Source organism: Talpa europaea (assembly GCF_964194135.1).
Source record: "Talpa europaea genome assembly, chromosome: 7".
In the NCBI taxonomy this organism is placed as follows: Eukaryota; Metazoa; Chordata; class Mammalia; order Eulipotyphla; family Talpidae; genus Talpa; species Talpa europaea.
This window is the reverse complement of record NC_140074.1, coordinates 57,403,232-57,425,144: the sequence shown is the minus strand read 5'-3', so window position 1 is coordinate 57,425,144 and position 21,913 is coordinate 57,403,232. Positions and strand designations below refer to the sequence as shown.

Below are 21,913 nucleotides of genomic sequence, written 5' to 3'. Positions count from 1 at the left end.
TATTTTTTTAGAATGTATTTTTTAAAAGTTTTTTTATATAAGCATACAAGAGCTGGGGTACAGGCCAGAAATGCAGGGGGTGAGAGGATCCACCAGAGACAGAGTGGGAACAGAACAGGCAGACTGACTGAAATACAGTGCTGAGGGGAGCAGCGGTCGAGACAGGAGATATCTGCTGTGCCATGTGGTCGCTCCCTGGCCTACCGATCAAATTCGTGCTGAAAGGCTGCGGCTTGCTTTATAGTGCGGTGCTCAACCCCTTGGCCACCAGGGAGGCCCTAGAAGGTATTTTTCAAAGTAAATGGAGGAATTTGGTTTTACTTTCATCTGCATAAGAGAAAGGCAGCAAAGAGAACATCGTGAAGCATTGAATTTAAACAGTTCTACTTCGAGCAGAGCCCCAAGGTTGCGCTCATCGTAGACTTCCTGCATCAATTAATGGTTCTCTCTTTCCATAGCACCTTGCAACAAAGGGCTGGAAAAGAACAGCTTTCCCCCGAATTTCTGATCGTTCTATGTGATATTCTCATCTTCTTGACGTCTAACACATCCCTTTTCTCTCTCTCCTCACCCTGAAACCACTAAGGAATATGATTCAAACTCTGCTGCTTGAATGCTTTGAATCAGAATTTCCCATAATTCTCACATGGTAAGAATCTTATAAAAACACCCAGAATAACAGATCTTGTGCCTGGAAATTCAATTTTTATGCATGTAGGTTTTACATAACACAATATTTTATCAAAAATTCTAGGTGATCCTTTTTTTCAGGATATTTTGAAAATATTTCAGGATAAGTTAAAGAGAGTAAATTAGCACAGCTACTAGTATATTCTTGGACTGTGGGACATTATTGGAATGAAAATAAAAGACCATATCAGAAGTCATGTAAAGTTTTATTAACCTAAACAAAAAGGAAAAAATAAACAGGAATATTTAGAAAAAAACTTTAATCAGACAGACATTTAGGAATTAAGTGGTATGATAACTTACTGTGTGCTTGCAAAGCCTCAGGTCTGTTTCCTCTGAACTCCCATGAATATATTCAAAAGTGGTAATTGGGAGTGAGTCACAGTGAGGTGCTCCTGAAGATCATTTAATCAAGGTAGCTGTCTGCGAGTTAAAATAGTAACATTTCTACAAGGGGTTGAAGTTATTCATCCATTAAAGTTAATCACCTGTGTGAATGAACTATCCAAGGACACTGAATATGAATATTGCAGGGTTGATCTATATTATATATTACCTGAGAGAAATGGAACAGGAGTGTGATGCAGTTATATAAGCTGCATTCAAATGTGCCCTTTTCTCTCTTGATAAAACAGTTGCTGCATGTTCATGATCAAACATAGGATAATGATAAAATAATCTAAACACACTTCAGGATTACATATACAGTTCCATCATTCAGTGATAGCAGGTATCCTCTATGGACCATGCAGACAGTAACTCCATCTTGGATATAGTTGTTTAACCAGAATGACTTGAAGAAGCACCTGAAATCTGAGGACCTTCTCTAGACTGTTATTCATCCAGGCAGGATAAGCCAATGTACTGGGTTTTGCCTTAGGCAGCTGATTGGCCTGATCCATAAGCAATGACTATCCACATCCCAAAAAGACACTGCCTAAGATATCACATGCCCAATGGAGCTGATGAACACCAAAATTTATTTTCAATACCTTACTTACAGATTTTTCTTTTCACCCATGTAAAAAGATGAATATATACATGTGTGTGTATATATGTATATTTATGCACTCAGTGTTTGTGATTACCTGGAATCAGTGTTGTAAATGATTGTAGAACTTGGTAGGGTAATAAGATTTATATTCATTACTTCTTTTCAGTCAAATAACATACATTAGGGTTCCTGTTGTCAAGTAGTGAAATGTTTAAATAAGGGTGAAAATTAGAGTAACGGTTCCCTTTATTCATGATACCATTACCAATTCCTACCTTTGGAAAATTTCTGAATTGATAGACTAGGGGGTATCTAATATCTAAGAAAGAAAAAAATGTTTTCTTATATGTAATGAAAGGCTCGACTAAGAACTTCGGCACAGTTTATGCTCATTGAATTCTTTCCTCCTACATGGTTCTTTCATCAATCCACTCACTCTCAATTGGATCATTCCTTGCTTGCTATGTCTTGTTCAAGCTAGGGCCTTCTGTGATAGTTATTTATAAGGGTCCCATTTTCTCTGAGCCTAAGGCTGAAGGAAATTGTGTCTATGTTAACAAGTCACTTTCTCCATAAAATAATCATCCACTTATATCCAAGAATACCTTTCTGACAAAGTAAAAGTAATGTTTTCATATGTTCTCATTAGTTACCAGCTCCTGTAAGGGTGGGAAAAACAGAAAAATTAAGAAAGTGAAAGTATAATTTATGCAATTTTGCTCACATGCATTAACATATTGATGATTCTTTCCCACATTATGTACCTGCATTGCTTCTTTTGTAGTGTAATTTCTGAAGGTTAGGAATCTTCTTTCTCCACTTTAATTAGTCAATTCACCATACTCTAAGAACAATAGTAATGCAATGTGTGTCTGTGTGTATGTGTGTGTGTACAGATACACTGAGGCATTCAAAGTAAATATGAGTAAATATTCTGACTTTAAACCCATACTTCAGGATTTCCTGAACATTGCACCTCAGTTTCACTTCATATAAAAATTACAATTATGTAAATACCTGTCATGATCTCTTTGCACATACAAAGGTAATTACTCACCTCCTACATACATATGACCTATAAAATAATTTATGCTCTATTCATCAAATCTAAAACCTTATTTTTCACATTTTGACACAAGGAAGAATTCTAAAATTAATGGTGTCCAGATTTTATAAATTATTTTATTTATATATAATATATAGCTATACTATATATGTACTTTCAGTTATATTGGTACTTACTAAAATAGCTACCTTTTCATAAATTCAGAAAATTATATCCAGATTTTAAAAATTCAGAAAAAGCAGTTTTACATGCTTTTTAACAAATTCAGAAATAATTGCAATAAGATAAATAGTTTCAAAGTTTACAAGGCTTGATATATTAAGTTAAGGGACACAGATCATATAGCAAGTCAAATATGAAATGAAGCAGTACTCTAATTTTAATATTATATTATGTTCAATAAATGCTAAATAGTTTTGTGAAAACATAGTTCATTCTTCTTAAATGATCCATGAATACCAAGAGTTTTATTTATAGGGTAAATAGGGATACTCTGATTCGTGTTGAATTCTTATCAAAAGTGAGTATTTTCGGGCCTCCCTGGTGGCGCAGCGGTTGAGCGCTGGGTTGCGAAGCTGCCCGCGGCCTCTGCAGCGCCGGTTCGATCCCCGGCTGCTCCCCGGCCACCGGAGGAGGGTCCCACATGGCGCGCAGACCTCTCCTGCCGCCCGCTGCTCCCCTCAGCAGTGTACTTCGGTCCTTCTGCCTGCTCTGCTCCCCGCTCTGGCTCTGGTGAATTCTCTCACCCTTCCGCGCTTCTGACTGTACCAAGTGCATGTATAAACAAAAACAAATAAACAAATAAATAAATAAATAAACAAAAAAAAAAAAAGTGAGTATTTTCCCAGAGACCCCAATGGTCACTACATTATGATCAAGGGGACAATACTTCAAGAAGAAATAACACTCATTAACATATACTCACCAAATGAAGGAGCACCAAAATATATCAGACAGCTGTTGTCATCTCTGAAAACAGATATCAGAGAAAACACATATGTAGTGGGAGACTTCAACACACCACTACCAGAAATGGATAGATCAACAAGACAAAAAATAAGTAAAGAAACTAGAGCTCTAAATAAGGACCTCGAGCATTTGGGCTTAACAGACATCTATAGAACACTAAACCCCAAAAAAACAGAGTACACATTTTTCTCAAGCGCACACGGATCATTCTTCAGGATCGATCACATACTGGGGCACAAGACAAACATCAACAGATACACCAAGATTGAAATCATACCAACCATCTTTTCTGAGTTTCCTACCTCATGGAGATTAAAAACCACACTACTGGAAGACCACTGGGCTAATGAGGAGATCAAAGAAGAAATTAAAAAATTATTTGAATTGAATGACAAGGAGGACACCAATTTCCTAAATGTATGGGATGCAGCAAAAGCAGTAATAAGAGGAAAATATATAGCAATAGAATCTCACATCAAGAAACAAGAAAGAACTCAAACAACCTAATCTCAAAGCTCAAAGATCTAGAAAAAGAACAACAAAAAAACCCCAAAACTAGCAGAAGAAAAGAAATAATAAAAACCAAAGCAGAAATAAATGAAATTGAAACTAAAAAAAAATCCAAAAGATCAATGAAACCAAGAGCTGGTTCTTCAAAAAAAATCAGTAAGATAGACAAACCCCTAGCCAGGCTCACAAAGGAAAAAAGGGAGAAAGCACAAATAAACAGGATCACAAATGAAAGAGGAGAAATCACAACGGACACAGCAGAAATCAGAAGAATAATCAGTAACTACTATGAACAGTTATATGGAAACAAGTTCAACAATCTAGAGGAGATGGACAAATTCCTACAACTCTACAATCACCCAAAGCTAGATAAAGAAGAAATAGAACACCTAAACAGACCAATTACAAGCAGTGAAATTGAAATGGTAATCAAAAACCTCCCCAAAAACAAAAGCCCAGGACCTGATGGATTTACAAATGAATTCTACCAAACATTCAGAGACGAATTAGTGCCTATCCTTCACAAACTCTTCCAAAAAATTGAGAAGGAAGGGACAATACCAAACACGTTCTATGAAGCCAACATTACACTAATACCAAAACCGAACAAGGACAACACAAAAAAGGAAAACTACAGGTCAATCTCCCTAATGAACACTAATGCAAAAATCCTCAATAAAATTTTAGCTATCAGAATCCAACAATGTATCCATAAGATAATTCACCACGACCAAGTAGGATTCATTCCAGGGACACAAGGATGTTTTAACATCCGAAAATCAATCAACGTTATCCAGCACATCAACAAAAAGAAATATAAAAACCATATGATAATATCAATAGATGCTGAGAAAGCTTTTGACAAAGTGCAACACACATTCATGATAAAAGCCCTTGAAATTCTTGGCATACAATGAACATACCTCAACATCATAAAGGCCATCTATGACAAGCCAACAGCCAGTATCATTCTTAATGGTGAAAAGCTGAAAGCAATTCCATTAAGATCTGGAACAAGACAAGGATGTTCACTCTCACCACTGCTTTTCAATATAATACTGGAAGTCCTAGCCAGGGCAATAAGACAAGAGAAAGACATCCAAGGAATCCAAATAGGAAAAGAAGAAGTCAAACTATCACTATTTGCAGATGATATGATAATATACATAGAGAACCCCAAAAACTCCACAGAAAAACTAATTCAACTCATCAATCAGTTCAGTAAAGTGGCAGGATACAAAATCAACACGCAAAAGTCAGTAGCCTTCCTATACACAAACAATAAATCTGAAGAAGAAGAAATCAAAAAAATCATCCCTTTTATTATTGAAACAAAAAAAATCAAATATTTGGGAATAAATCTAACAAAAGAGGTAAAGGACCTATACAAAGAAAACTATAAAACACTGTTAAAAGAAATGGAAGAAGACACAAAGAAATGGAAAGACATCCCCTGCTCATGGATTGGAAGAATCAACATTATTAAAATGGCCATCCTACCAAAAGCAATATACAGATTCAATGCTATTCCAATCAAAATTTCAATGTCATTCTTCAAAGAAATAGAACAATTATTGATGAAATTCATATGGAATCACCAAAAACCCCGAATAGCCAAAGCTCTCCTGAAAAAAAAAGAAGGGAATGGAGGCATCAGACTCCCAGACTTCAAACTATACTACAAAGCCATAATCATCAAAACTGCATGGTATTGGAACAAGAACAGACATACAGACCAATGGAATAGAATAGAAAATCCAGAAATAAACCCACAGATTTATGGTCAACTAATCTTTGACAAAGGAGCAAAGACTATGCATTGGAGCAAAGAAAGTTTGTTCAATAAATGGTGCTGGGAAAACTGGGTCGCTACATGCAAAAGAATGAAGCTTGACCACTACCTCACACCATACACAAAAATCAACTCAAAATGGATTAAAGAAGTAGACATAAGACCTGAAACCATAAAATACATAGAAGGAAATATAGGCGAAACACTATGTGATATTCACATCAAAGACATCTTTACAGACACATCACCCAAAGCAGTGATAGTGAAGGCAAAGATAAACAGCTGGGACTACATCAAATTAAAGAGCTTCTGTACAGCAAAAGAGACAATAACAAAAACAAAGAGAAACCCCACCAACTGGGAGAACATTTTTATATACAACACTAGTGATAAAGGACTGATCACAAAAATCTGCAAAGAGCTGATGAGACTCAATAACAACAAAGAAAATAATCCAGTGAAAAAATGGGCAGAAGAGCTAAAAAGAAACTTCTCTGAAGAGGAAATGCAAATGGCCAACAGGCATATGAAAAAATGTTCAACATCACTTGTCATCAGGGAAATGCAAATCAAAACTACCATGAGATACCATCTTACACCAGTGAGAATGGCACATATTAAAAAAACTAGGAACAACAAATGTTGGCGAGGGTGTGGAGAAAAAGGAACTCTTCTGCACTGTTGGTGGGAATGCAAACTGGTCCAACCACTATGGAGAGCTGTGTGGAGATTTCTTGACCTACTAAACATAGAGCTTCCATATGATCCAGCAAGTCCACTCCTAGGTATTTACCCAAAGGACACAGAAACATCAATTCCAAAGAGCACCTGCACCCCTATGTTTATAGCAGCACTATTTACAATAGCTAAGCTTTGGAAACAGCCCAAATGCCCCAAAATAGATGACTGGATCAAGAAGATGTGGTACATATACACCATTGAATATTACTCAGCATTCAAAAAAGATAAACACATGCAATTTGCAGCAACATGGATGGCGCTGGAAGGGATCATGCTCAGCGAAATAAGCCAGAAAGAAAAAGAAAAATATCGGATGGTCTCACTCATAGCAGGAATCTAGAAAACTTAAATAAGGGACCAGGAAAATGAATAACTATAAGAAAGTGAAAATCAAAATCAACAAAAAACTATGAACCAGAGACACTTTTTGGGGGTGGGGGGTGGGAGGGGAGGGACTGGGGTCAGAATGGGGGGGTTGCAATTGTATGGGGAATATAAAAATAAAATTTATTATTTAAAAAAAATTATTTTCCAAGGATTGTTCAATACAAGTATTTTGAAGTTTTCTTAATAATGTTGTAGGTTATTCAAAAAATGTACTTGCTCTGATATTATTTGATGATTGAAATTAAGATGGTACAAAAGGATTTCTAATCAGCAGTTTTTTCATAGCTGTTTTTACCTTTGTTTCTTAGACTATAGATGATAGGATTCAACAAAGGGTTACTCCTACATATACCAGAGATATAAATTTATCTATTTCCTGTGAATCTATAGATGAGGGCTTCAGGTATCTGGATTGAGATGTCCCATAAAACAAAATCACCACAGTTAGGTGGGCTGCATATGTTGAATAGGCTTTGCCTCGACATCCACTGAGCTGATGATTCTCAAGATATTGGAGAGGATGAATGCATAAGAGACACAGATTAAGACCATTGGCATAGGAACAGGAAGTATAGCGATAACCAGAATAATTAACTGCACCATGGTGGTGTCCACACAAATCATTTTAAGGACTGTCAGGAATTCGCAACAAAATGATTGATGATACTATTGCCACACTGAGATAGTTGTATGACAGAGACTGTTTCTACCAAAGGTGTGAGGCAGCCTGTCACCCAGGAGCCAGATGCAATCTGCACACAAACCCTCTTGTTCATGGTGATGGGGTCCCTCAGGGGGCTGCAGATGGCCACATACCAGTCATATGCCATCATGGACAGGAGAACACACTCAGTGGAGCCCATGGCCAGAGAAAAGTACATCTGAGCAGCATGCCCTGAGAATGAGATGGTGTTTTTCCCTGAAACGAAGTGTGTCAGCAATGGAGTAAGGCCAAAAGAGGTATACTAGATGTCTAAAAGGGAGAGGTTGCTCAGGAAGAAGTACATGGGTGTGTATAGGTGGGAATCGAGGATGGTGATGTAGATTAGAGCTATATTACCCAGCAAAGTGATGCAGTACATCAGTAAGCACAGCACAAATCTGATGACCTCAACTTTGGGATAGTGAGAAAACCCCAAGAAGACAAAAAATGTTACAAATGTGAAATTTGCTTGGAGCATTTTATTATGTAATGCTCATTTGTATATGTTCAAAGAAGAAATAATATCACCTATTATAAGTAAAACACAAAATTTCCTCACTTCATTTTTTTTTTTTTTTTGGTATGTTGGCCAAGAACTTTTGGTCTTTGCTTACATGCTTCTCCTGTTTTATGATTGTATTGGTAATATATTTGAAGGAATTTGTCATTAATAAGGAAAATTTCAAGCAGAAAGTCAACAGTTATACAATCTTCAAGCTGTAATTTTTCTGTAAGACTTTATGGCAATGTTGATTGGGGATAGAGACAGCAGTTATTTTATAAACACCACAGGAGATTGAGGAATGAAACAATCATACGCATTCCTTGTTTTTCCAAAAACACATTTGTAACTGAACTATGGATATGTAATCCATTTACCTCTGAACCACTGGAATGATTTTCTTTCTCTATTTTGATAAGTGTTCTTAGAAATTGTCTTCTTTCTACTTTCATACTTTCTTCTGTCACTCCTAAAGTTCTGTCAAAAATAATTTGATAGATGTCTTGAGTACAAAATGATATAGATTTCTGCAGCCACAGATTATTTAACTGAAAAACTAGAACATTTAAACACAAGTCCATCATCCATCTGAAAGCCAGGAAGATCGTGACACATTGTCATGGTGTGAGACATATGACAAAGATGTCTTTCATATCACCATTGTTGTCCTGTCGTCTGTGCTCCAGAAATATCTTCTAAAGGATCAGCCATCAGCACTGTAAAGCAATTTGAGTTATTTGTAGCTTGTGAAATGTTTCTAATTTGTGTAATAAATTAAACTTAGAGATCTATTTGCATAGGATTACAAATTCTGGCACTCCAGGGACAATGTCCCATAAATCCAATTACAGTGAGTATCTAGTCTGTTCTATGATGTGATGTTATTCAAACAAGAAATAATCATGTTTCTAACACTATCCTTGAGAAGGGGGACTTTGTATGCTCCTATTGGTGTTATGAAGTCATCCAAGCTGATTAATTTAAATAAACTGAAGGGGAATAAATAACTGACAGATTCTCTTTTAGAAGGAAGGAGCTTTTCAAATATGTGGGAGATGTATTGATACTTGTTATGGAGCCCACAAAATATGGAGGAAGGGAAGCTTAAATTACCCTTCTATTCATCATGACCTAAAGATAAATATTATGGGAGTAGATGTTCTTCATGGACTATGAAGGGCCATTTGTTTTAAGGAACACTTCCTTTAAAGTTGGATCCTTTTAAAAAGTTTCTTTTGTTATATAAAAGTGCCTTCAGAAATCCACTGAATGCTCTATTTATTTGAAAGATCTTTTATAACCTCTAGTCAATATATTTTTTTCAAAGTGAGGGACTATACTAGAGGTGAACTGTGCATGGTGGTGTGGAGAAAACATGCTTTCAATTCATTAGTGTATAATTGTGACTGGATACCTTGTTTCTTATTAACTGATTGTAATCATGGCTATTCTGAATTGTTTGTATCATATTAAATATTCCTCATTCTCAGAGAAGGTTATAAATGTGAAATATTACCAAAATTTTAAAAGCACAGCTAGAAACTCCTTTCTCACTGACTAGATTATTGCAACAGAATGCAGCCTTGGGGTCTTTCATTTGTTTTACTCCACGGGGATATAATTTCAAGTCCCCAGGATGATGCATATAATTCACTTTTTTAACTCTAGGAAAACTTTGTGCCCAGGAAGGAATCTTAGTGCTACTAACACTTTCCACTTCACCACTTCAGTGTTGTCATCTAGAGACAGCTAGATGATGGGTTGAATTGGTATCTTAGTAATATTGAACTGTCTTATCCAGACCTTGGTAATGGGTTTTCCTTAGTTTTTGTCTGCAGTGATTAAAAGTTTTCTGTAGAAAAATCTTTCACATCTTTTTTCTCTTAGTTATTTTTAATTTATTAAAAATCATCTTTAAATATATTTTTCAAGGTTTTTTTTGTTTGTAAGTTGAAATTCTGTTGGTTTTTGTGATGTAACATATCCTGATAGCTTGGTAAATTTACCTATTAATTTTATTAGCTGTTTTGTGGATCCCTTGGGATATTTTGTAGTTGTTTATATATTTAAATATATCTAAGAATAGAAAAAAAGTTTTTCTTTCTTCCAAACTATATGTTACACCAAACATGGGTATACAGATATCTTTTCAAGATCTTGCCTTAGATTTATACTCTAAGCTGGATTGTTGAATCATGTAGCAGTTCTACTTTTAATTTTTTGAGGAAACTCTGTAATGTTTTCTATAATGACTACACCATTTTACATTCTCAGCAACATTGCTTAAGTGTTCCAAATTCTCCACATCCTCGCCAACACTTGGATATAGGGGTTATCAGATGAAGGGTTTCCTCTTACTTAGATGACCCAGCTTTTGTAAAATCAGCATTTCTAAAATTATCAAGTAAGCAAACACCATGTTGCTTTTACTCTATGCTGATCTTTAATAAATTATTTAACACCCGCCAATTTTTAATTACTATGTTAGGTGTTGGTGATCTGAAGATGATGAAACTCTCCCTTAGCTACTTCTCTGTCTAGTTAGGGAAATATAGTATAAAGACATTTGTGAGGTATGGAGGTGAATGTATAGCCTTTGCTGTAGTTTGGGAGTGAATTACAAAAGACTTCCTGGAAGAGTTGATGCCAGAATAAAATGTGGAAGGAAGGTTATTAAAGGCAGCCAAATGAGTAGGTGAATGAAAAGTCTACCAGGAAAAGAAAATAGCATGTATTTAAACTTGGAGTTGTAAAATGTTGTTTTATCTTAAAGAAAAAGTATATAAATCACTGTGGTCTGATCATTAAATGTGAAAGAGGGGGTAGTAGGTGATAACAGAGAATTGTCACATAAAGTAGTCTATGCCAATTGCTATTTTAGGGGCTGTATAACTCACAATTTAGTTATTGAAGAATAATTTTTGTCAGGAGGGAAACATGAGCATGGCTTGATTTAAAAAAAAAAAAAGACTGGTGAGATTGGGAAGAAGGGACTAGAGGTAGGACTGAAATTAAATCTCTGACAATGAAAATGGAAGGGGAGAAGATTGAGTCCTGAAATACTAAGATGTATTGAGATATGTGTTACATGGGTTATAATGCCATTTGGTGTTCACTGTATAATATAACTTGATTCAGGGAGTTAGGTAGAGTATTAGTTGAACATAATTTGATAAAATTGGGATAGAGGAAAGTGACTTCTCAGGTGAGATCATAATCTTTCAGGTGCTTAATTAACATCTTATTTTGACACACTCTAGAAATTCCTGTGATACAACATGAAAGATGCATTTAAAGATAAATGAAACATGAAAGATAAAGGGCACTGGAGGCTGGATTGACTCTCTTCTTTGATCTCTGGAGGACACACATGATTAAATTATGAGGGAAGTGACCTGATGGAGATGTGGGGCTGAGGAAATTTCTTTGATACATCACTGAACTTCCCTGGAGAAGATAATCTTTCAATCCTGACTGAACTTAAGTCTGCCTGCAAAGCCATTACACTTCCCCAGAGAATAGTCAAGATCAAGGCAAAGATAACCTCATCTTCCAAGAAGTAGGACTGTTACTCAAGTTGAAGACTTCATGGAGCCAAATTTTCTAGAGGGGAAAGTGCATTTAGTTAAGATTATTATTATTATACAGGAGAATTTATGCTTGGTAGCCTGTCTGAATTAGGAACATGGAGGGATCAGAAAGGACAAGTGAACAATTAATATTGGATTCAAATGGACAGAGGGAAGACTTATTAGAGAAACCACAGAGTTTATCTGTTAGTATAACAAAGACAGAAAATTTAATTTAAGTATATATTTAAATTAAGTCACAATTTGCCTCTTTGTGGATGACATACGTTACACAGCTTTTGATGACCACTATAAGTGCTTGGAATATAGTAATGACCAAATGAAGACTCGTTAAATAAAAAGTAGTAGTTCATCACAAAGGTTATGTCACTGGCACAAGATGACAGGCAGGGAAGGTCATATTGGGAAGCAGCTCTACATGTGAACTCTATATTCCTGCATTTACCTAAGTACAGTCTTCATTTGGAGATTGAGTTCATATTTAACTTTTAAAATGTAATCATCTGTACACTAGATGGCAGCAGAGGCTAGCTCGTCTTTCCTTGAGGCACACTAATGGAAACCTTTCTCCATAGTGAAGAATTATTCATTGTTTTTCTGCCTACTATTGATATTTATAAGTATTGAAAAAAGATTTTTCATTTATATTAATTATTCAAAAGTTTTAAAACAAAAATAAACTATTAAAGAGTGTTGATAGCATCTTATACCAAAAAGTAAATAGTAATAGTTTGTGCTCAGCGGTGAGCTAGAGACAGTAAATAGAAGTAGGGAGAAAGCTTCATCCCTGTTCTTGTATTCAGGAAAATCTCTTACATTTTTATATCTGTCAATAGTTCCACTGCCTCGCCACTCTTAGGCTACTTGATCAGAAAGTTCTGAGAGGAGCGTAGATGATCCCAGTTTGTTTCTGCTCTGTGTACTTTCAAGAGAGCAAGATAAAATACAGTGTGGATTTTGATGGTGATTTCTAAATCCACAGACAACTCAAGCTGTCTCATAGTGGGCTCAGTCCTGGTACGAGTGTTGTAGTGGAGGCCCTTGGCAAGACGGATACTGTTTCCAGTCAGTGACTTCAATAAAATGGGTATTGGTTTGCTTAGGCTGCTGTAACAAAGTAACATGAACTGGGTAGCTTGAAGAACAGAAATTCACTGTCTCACAGTTCTGAAGGCTGCAAGTCTAAGACCAAGGTGTTGGACAGACTGGTTCTTTTTAAGGGCTATGGGAGAGAATCTTTACTGTCTCTTGTCCAGCTTCTGACGATTTGCTGGTATGCTTCACATTCCTTAGCTTCTGCCTTCATTTTCCATGATGTTCTTCAAATGACTATTTCCATATCAAAAATTTCCCTTTATAAAGACACCAGCCATATTGGAGTAGGGACTCACCCAACTCCAGTATGCCCTCATCTTAAGTAATTATATCTGCAATGATCCTATTTTCAAATGAGGTCATATTCTGAGGTATAGAGGGTTAGGATTTCAACATACGAATATTTGGTTAACAATTCTCATAATAGAATGCTTTAAAACTTTTTTCAGGAGGATGTTGATAAGTATCTGCTGGTTGATTTCTTTGGGAAAGGGTATTAAATTTCAGGGGCCAATATGGTTCCATTATAGGATGTATAAAATGTACCCCAGAATCTTTATACTAAAGAGCCATGATAAATTATTTTTATTATTTTCCTTTCTCTCTCTCTCTCTCCCTCCCTTCCTTTTCTTTTCTTTCTTTTTTTTTTTTTTTAAATATTGATGTGAAGCTTACACCTGGTATGTGACTTGCAAATACTGAATCAGTAGAAATAGGAGGGGTACAAGAGTAGAAAAGGATAGTAATAGTCTAGTTTATCAGAATACAAGTTTCTCATAACAGATATTCTTAGGTGAAATGAATCTTTAATTTATTGGCTGAGTCTTGAAGGACACTAGCTGATTACCTCATAGGCGAGGCAGAGTTTCTTGTTTCTGTATTCTCTTTGCTATCCTAGGGGAAGTCCTTTAGAGAATGACAGCCTGTAGCAGTTAAACTAAAGAAAGTTCAGTAACAGGATGTTAGTGAGAGACTGATTTAGCAAGCATGTAAGTCAACCATAGTTACGTTGTAGTTGGATTTTTGGTGTTGAATTAAATTTATTCTCATAAGATGTGTTATTTACATAGTATATGGTTAGAAAAATGTTCATTTAAACACCTTTTGAAGAATACTTTATATGTGAAGGCCCAGTTTTCAACACCTAGAACTCTGAGCTAGATACGGCATGGTTTTTGTCATTAGGAGAATCTTCAAATGCAATTGAGTTTATTCAACAACTTGGATACACAGATGTGCATCACAGCAGCCTGAAAAGCAACTGAATATCCCCGCAGGACAGTGCCAAAATCCTCAACAATTGCCAGAATCTCCGCTTGTAGTTGGTGGTAATCCCATACCGGCTTGTGGATAATTCTTGTACTCTTGCCATTGCCTCTTTTCTTAGCTTCTTTGATCATTTTGCTGGCCTTGTTTATATGTCAGGCAAGAGGGGGTAGGTAGAACACATGGAGAACATGTCCTAGATTTATCTTTGAGCATATTTGCTGAATATGATTGTCATCTTGATTAGTGTCCTCTTCCCAAGAAAGGACAACTCCTGAATGTCCTCTGTTAACCTTAATGTGCTCATTAATTCTTCAATTCATCAGCCTCCTCAAATAATATTTAAATACTTAACTCTTCTTCTACTGGCTTAAATTTATTTCAAAACTTACAATTTTACTTCATTAAATAGCTTTTTAATGTATGAAACAATGTATTCCTGATTATAATTATATAATATATTCATGCAACAGAGTCATATTTCTGAAGAAAAAGTCTTCCCAGTGTGTATGGCAGATCAACTATATTTCTGAAGAGAGCATATATTTTTCTGTGCTCTGCCATTGAAGTATGAGACCCAATTTTAAGAAAGCATAACTGAAGAGTTGGGTGGAGAACTTCCTGGCAAAAATTATTGCTAAGAAAACCAACAGAAGCCCTTGTAGTAGGATGTAGACAAAAATCGAGGCCCTCACACTAATATAAAATACAGTCCAAGTCTTCAAGGAGGCACACAGACTAGAGATGGCAACACATTTGTTTCTGCTGACATTGCGTTCCCAGTATTGAACAAAAGTTATGTGAGTGAACAAATTAAAAACAGTTAACCCAGTAGTTTTATAATCTGTGATCCTATTAATCTGTTTAAAGGACCAATTCATTTGCCAAATGACTTTCAGGCAAGTCAGAGGAGATGACAAGTTCTGATTCTTTTATTATTGATATTATTATTTTTAGAATAATTAAAAATTGACATATGTAATTGAAGTATGACCAACAGAGTCAAATCAAATCAAATTTTCAGATTTTTGAATATGTAAGAGAAAAGTTGTGTGGCTTGGAATAAGTTTAAATTCTTTGCCACCCTGACTTCCTGATATTTCATCATAATGACTAACATAGTGCTCCTGATCAGGGCATGGTGTTTGCTCACTTTTCCATGGTTTGGTAGCCATTTATCAATTTGAAATTGAAGAATAAATGTCCAAAAAGTAATCTAAAATGTAAAGCAATGAAAAACTCTTTCATAATCTAAACATTATATCCGACAAGTTTAAAACTCATTTAACATTGCTTGAGTGCCTACTATGTGCCAAATATCTTGACTTATGATGTAACTTCCTTTTCTGACCTTTATTCATTATTCCAAAATAATATTTTTTCCTGCCATGGTATCAAAATTATACTGTATATTATTCTCTATTAATAGGTGTAGGGTTTTTTTGTTTCTTATTTTATATTTTTAAAGATTTATTTATTTATGCATGCAAGAACTGGGGTGTAGGCCAGAGGTGTAGGGATTGAGAAGGTTCACTAGAGACAGAGTGGGGAGCAGAACAGGTGGGTCTACTGAGATACACTGCTGAGGAGAGCAGTGGGCAAGACAGGGGAGGTCTGCTGTGCCATGTGGGTCAGCTCCCAGGCCAGGGATCCGCAGTTGTTGGTGATAGCTTGATAGCACTGTGTCTTTAACCACTGCACCACCAGGGAGACCCTTGCGTGTTTTTTGTTTTTGTTTTTGTTTTTTTTTTAACATTAAGCTCTTGCTGGGAACAAAATTCTTCCCATTCTGAGAAAAAGGAAATAGTTTCTAGGCTTTAAAATTCTTTAATTCAATGAAAATTAACAACAGGAATATTTGAATTAGGTAATATGTTCAGTGGTAAACTTGTTTAAGAGCTTGGTAAAAAAGGTCATTTCAAAGAGACTCAATTCATGGAGGACATTAATTATGGCAAGAAGTCTTTTGATATTGACATCATGTTTTTGCTAAGGTCATAGACTCTCATTATAATTTAAGTGTTTTGACATGTGCTGACATGTTCAACTTGCTGAAACACATTTAAATAGCTCTGTGTATCATCTACTAGAGGGAGGACTACCTAATCCTAGTATCCTTGAGAATGACCGGAACATACACCACAAAATCACACTACAGAGTTAAAGTTTCTAGACCTTTTGCAGTGTAAAATGAAAAGCTTTATGTGTCTTAAGGAGACTAGAACCTATTGTTATTGCCATTTCTGTAGGAGGCAAGGCAAGGTGACTTCAATGCCCGCAGTTAGACAAAATCATTCTCTGTGATAGTATCTCGTAAGACTTAGCATACATACCAAGTTTAATTATATGTACACATAACTATACAGTTTATAAACAAGTATAAATATAAATTATTGAGTTATGGATAATATCCAAGTCTTACTGAAGTGACCAGACTATAACAAGAGAAAGTTGTCACTCAATCGTCCGTAGTGTATGTGTTTCTGTTAACAAAAGAGGAGTCTTATTAAGTCTAGAAAAGGAGAAATTTTGTCCAGGAGACACTATGGCTACTAGACAGAACACAGTATGGCTACTAGAAAAGTTAACGGGGTAAGGAAACAAGGAGAAACTGTTGGGTTTCGTATATTTTTGTTGAAATATTCCTCAAGAGCATCTGTTTCTTTTACTGTAGCTCTTTGTTACTGAGAAATCATCTGATGATACAGCTATTTCCAAACTACTAAAATATCTTTTCTCTAATTCATAGAAATGAATGCTAAGTTTGTTGCAAGTATTGATTCTTCTATGGTAAATTAAAAAATCTGCTTGTGTCTGCTTTACTATCTATCCTTTGGAAATGTGGTTGTTATAAACCAGTCCCTAAGAGATCACTTAATTCCTGGTGAAAATTCAAATTTCGGGTCTCCCCGTTGTCGCAGCGGTTGAGCGCCGGGCTGTGAAGCTGCCCGCAGCCTCTGCAGCGTGGGTTTGATCCCCAGCCGCCAGTGAGGGTCCCACATGGCAAGCAGACCTCCCCTGCCCAGTCCACTGCTCCCCTCATCAATGTACTTCATCAGTCTGCCTGTTCTGCTCCCCACTCTGGCTCTGGTGAATTCTCTCACCCGCCCGTGCTTCTGACTGTACCCAGTGCTTGTATAAATAAATAAATCTTTTTTTTTTAAAAAAAGAATAATATCCACTTAAAAAAAAAAGAAAATTCAAATTTCTGGAACTGAAAGAGGAGAAAAGGTGTAGAGGTGATGGATATAGTCATTATCTGGACTGTGTTGATACTTTTGTGGATATATACATATGTCAAAATTCATCAATTTGTATACTTTAAAAATGTATAGTGTCTTATATATAACTTATACTTCAATAAGGCTGTTAAAAAAGAAAAAAAAAATCAGTAGCCAGATTCTGGGCAGTCTAAGCTCAATAGGCTCTGAAGGAGGCTCTGAAACCTTGCTAGATCCTGTTGCTTGTTCTCTTCTCTAATATCTGTTTGTTCTCTTTCAAAGCCAATATGTTCTAGTCATTACCATCCATTGATTAGATGTGATGGTAAACATCCAAATATTCTCAGACAGATTAATTTTATCTCTAAAGCAGAACTACCAACTTAAAAATGCATAAATGAGCTAAGTTCTCCTTCTAAACTTTTCTAGTTTACAAGAGACATTTTGATACTATACTTCCTGTTATGCCAGTTCATTCTTCTGCTAAGATCCTCTGGGTAAAGCTGGGCTTGATCAACTAACTCATCCTATCTTAATGCCTCAGCTCTTCCAATCTTTATAACACAAAGGACTTAACCCCAGTGCAACTTTTTGGTATAACACTAATGGCAGTATCAAATTTGGGAGTGCTTGTTATGAATTAGTCAATATGTTGGATGTTTTCTCCTATATTTTATTATCTAATTAGTTGTTTGACCTATGTCACAATTTCTACTTGACAGGTGAAGTAATAGAGGTTTGGGATAATAAAGTGATACACTTAAGGATAAACAGTGGAATATTTATAGTTTGAACTCAGGCTTATCTGACACCAAGATCCATGCTCTTTAATTTGTTAAATGAGCTTTAGTAGGGATTCTGTTTAGGGATTTACTAATACAGAAAACTACATTGCAAATGACCTAGATGCTACAACAGCATAGATCTCACCATTTAAGACAATGGAATGCTGAAGGTAGTAGCCAGCAATAAAACTGACTTCAAATGTCTTTTTTTTAAATTTTTATTTGTTTATTTATGATTACAAGAATTGGAGTACAGTCCAGAGGTATGGGAGGTGAGAGGATTCACCAGAGACAGAGCGGGAAACAGAACCGGCAGATAGACCAAAGTACACTGCTGAGGGGAGCAGCAGGTGAGTCAGGAGAGACATGTGGGTAGCTCCCTGGCCAGGGATTGAACTGGTGCTGCAGAGGCTGCACACAGCTTCACAGTGCTGTGCTCAACCCCTTGTACCACCAGGGAGGTCCTGACTTAGAATTTCTTAAGGGACTTTCATTTTAAGTAAAAATTTTTTACTATTAATTAACTTAGCCATGGTTGGGCTGGATTGTCTGTGGCTTACTTGTCCCAGTATCATCCATATATAAAGTTGAGTCTATTACCTAGTGTCTATCAAGGGCTATAACAGTCACTATTTAAGCTGAATTTCCTCAATAGCTCAAGGTCCAAAAATAAAAAAAATTGGCCTCCCCAGTGGTGCAGCGGGTTGAGCACAGTGCCGTGAAGCTGTCCGCAGTCTCGACAGTGAGGTTTCAATCCCAGTCAACCAGGGAGATAACCACTTGGCTTGACAGACCCCTCCTGCCTCGCCTGCTGCTCCCCTCAGCAGTGTATTTCAGTCAGTCTGCCTGTTCTGTTCCCTGCTCTGTCTCTGGTGAATCCTCTCACCCTCCCGCACATCTGGCCTGTACCCCAGTTCTTGTATAAATAAATAAATCTTTAAAAAAAAATTGTGATGAAATGTGTCATCATAACCATCTGAACCAAAGGTCAGAATGAGTCACCTTGGCTTGTGGAAGAGCTTTATATGTGAGGAAGTATCATTTATGTCAAATCTTAAAGGATTAATTGGATTTTTCCTGATGAAGAATTGAATTATGGAAGGGTTTTACAAGCAGTGGACCCAGGTTCTACCAAGGAATTAGCATATGAAAATATTCTGTAAGATAATAGAATGATAAGAAATGCAATGTGGTAAGTTTTTATTTGTTTGTTTTTATAATTACATGCACATTGACCAGAGATTAAGATAAGTACCTCATATTCCAGAGACAGATCACAATACTTGACACAATACTTGACAATACTGAAGTACTTGACTCTCTTTAGCTTACAGGTTTCCTCTTAGTGAGTGCCTTCTAGTCTGAAGGAGGAGACTCAGTGAGACAAACTAATGTCTTCCATCATCAAATAGGTCCTAATTTTAAAGTCTGATTATCCCAGTTTCCTGGTCTTTGGTAAAGACTCTGCTTCAGGTCATATTTAGTGTATGCATTGGAAAAAGGATGAACCTTTTCACTCACATTTAGCGTTCCTTAGATAAGAGATGGCTGATAGGTGGTTATGAAAGCGTAATATCAAACATTTGTAGAGCTTACTGAAAAAAGCAGATTTCCGGATCCTGACATTCTGATATTGGTCTGAGTTAATGCCAGGAATCTAACCTATAAACAAACATCCTGCAAGATTCTATTACAGACATAATTGTGGAAACCTTTGTCCTATAAGAATAAATTTAGAGCCTCCCCTGGTGGCGCAGAGGTTGAGTGCTGGGCTGTGAAGCTGCCCACAGCCTCTGCAGTGCTGGTTTGATCCCCGGCCACCAGCAAGGGTCCCACATGGTACGGACCTCTCCCGCCGCCTGCTGCACCCCTCGGCAGTGTATTTCGTCGCTCTGCCTCTTCTGTTCCCCGCTCTGGCTCTGGTGAATTCTCTCACATTCCTGCGCTTCTGACTACCCAGTGCTTGTATAAATAAATAAATAAATCTAAAAAAAAAACAATAAATTTAAAGATATATATATAGTTACATTGATTAATTGGAACTCTCACATAACTCAAGCATTTTTAAATAGAAAAGAAACTACATTACAACATTAATAAAGAATTACAAGTCCAGATTCTAGAATAACATGCACAACATGGCTTAGTATTAATTCAATTTCCATGTTATTCTTACTTACTTTTGAGTAGAGGCTACAAAAATGGAAGCTCATTCAAGTAAAATTTGCTCATGGAAATGTTTGTTTGGAACTATAGTCTAATTTCTAAATGCTCAAATTAACTTCCACGTTTAAGCACTGCCTTATTTTGCGCAAAATATTGCATTTACATAATGCAATGGAACTGTTAGGGAATAAGTCCTTTGGGACATAATCCAGAATACCTGGTTCACTACAGATTTCACCCAGCCCGATCCATACTGGGCTCTATCTGACCTGCAAACTTGCCTTTCCTGAAGAAAGGTCACTCAAATTTGGGTCACTATCTGCCTTCCAATTTTCATGCCTGTTCTTTCTTCATTTCTTCTAATGCTCAAATACTGTTAGGGATCTGTGTCTTTGGACGTGTTCTCTCTTAGGGCAACTTTACATTCTTGATCATCTTTTAAGATTCACTCTATATATACCAGTAGTGTAATCATCTGATTCTTCCCAGACAAGGTTAAGAATCCTCCTTACTCTTCAACAACTTTGCAAATACTCTCTTATACCCCTTAACACATTGTCTATAATCAACTATTCTTGAATTTCTCCACAATGAATTTATTCAGTACTTAACATTTGAAAGAAATTTTTACCAAGGTTTGATATAAAAAGAATCTAACAAGTTTGCCACAAGATCTAATAAGCCCATAAGCCCAAATCTTTATCTTAGTAGTAGAAATTGTGGTATTATTTTAGAAGAATGCATAACCACTTTTTACTTTTTAATAAACATTACTTTCCCCAGTAATGTTTAGGTAAAGTTGTTTAAGCAGTTCTAATTACATTACTGTAATTGCACATTTGAAGCGAAGTTTGAAGACCTAAAAACCAACTTTATTAGAATTCTTCCTGTCAGGCATACTACAATATCTTCACTGAAGTAATTTGTGGTAGTTTTTTAGAAGAAATCTTGTTTTTTATTTATCCATAGACTAATGTAACATTGAAGTCACATTTAATGCTAATTTCTGTTTATCCCCTTGTTGATAAAATAGTCTGTTGCCTTCTTAATAATAATAATGCTAGTTTCAGCTCTTCTCTCCAACTCTTCATATTGCATTCCCTACCAATATCACCTAAAGTTCCTTTCCCTATTCTTGAATATACTTAATAGTTCTCTCTTTTTCTGGCCAAATGCTAGAAGATAATGCTAGAAATAATGCTAGAAGAGCTGAAATAATAATAATGCTAGTTTCAGCTCTTCTCTCCAACTCTTCATATTCCATTCCCTACCAATATCACCTAAAGTTCCTTTTCCTATTCTTGAATATACTTAATAGTTCTCTCTTTTTCTGGCCAAATGCCTTGTGGGTTTTAATTAATTCCTTCTATAATATTTGCATGCTATGGTTTTCTTTAATTTATTCTGTCTACACTTTTCCCTTCTTTAATTTAGGG

At 36.1% G+C, this 21,913-nt stretch overlaps 1 protein-coding gene and 1 pseudogene across 2 annotated transcripts in view; both read right to left on the bottom strand.

Moving 5' to 3' along the window:
- LOC311172977 (protein NipSnap homolog 3A) overlaps positions 1–21,913 on the bottom strand; it is a gene marked incomplete at both ends in the record, with an annotated part of 114,980 nt that overhangs the window by 42,391 nt on the left and 50,676 nt on the right. The gene's annotated exons all lie outside the window — the stretch shown is intronic.
- On the bottom strand, positions 7,374–8,330 carry LOC311173494 (olfactory receptor 13F1-like; annotated as a pseudogene). Its single transcript has one exon. The product of its transcript is annotated as an olfactory receptor 13F1-like (transcript).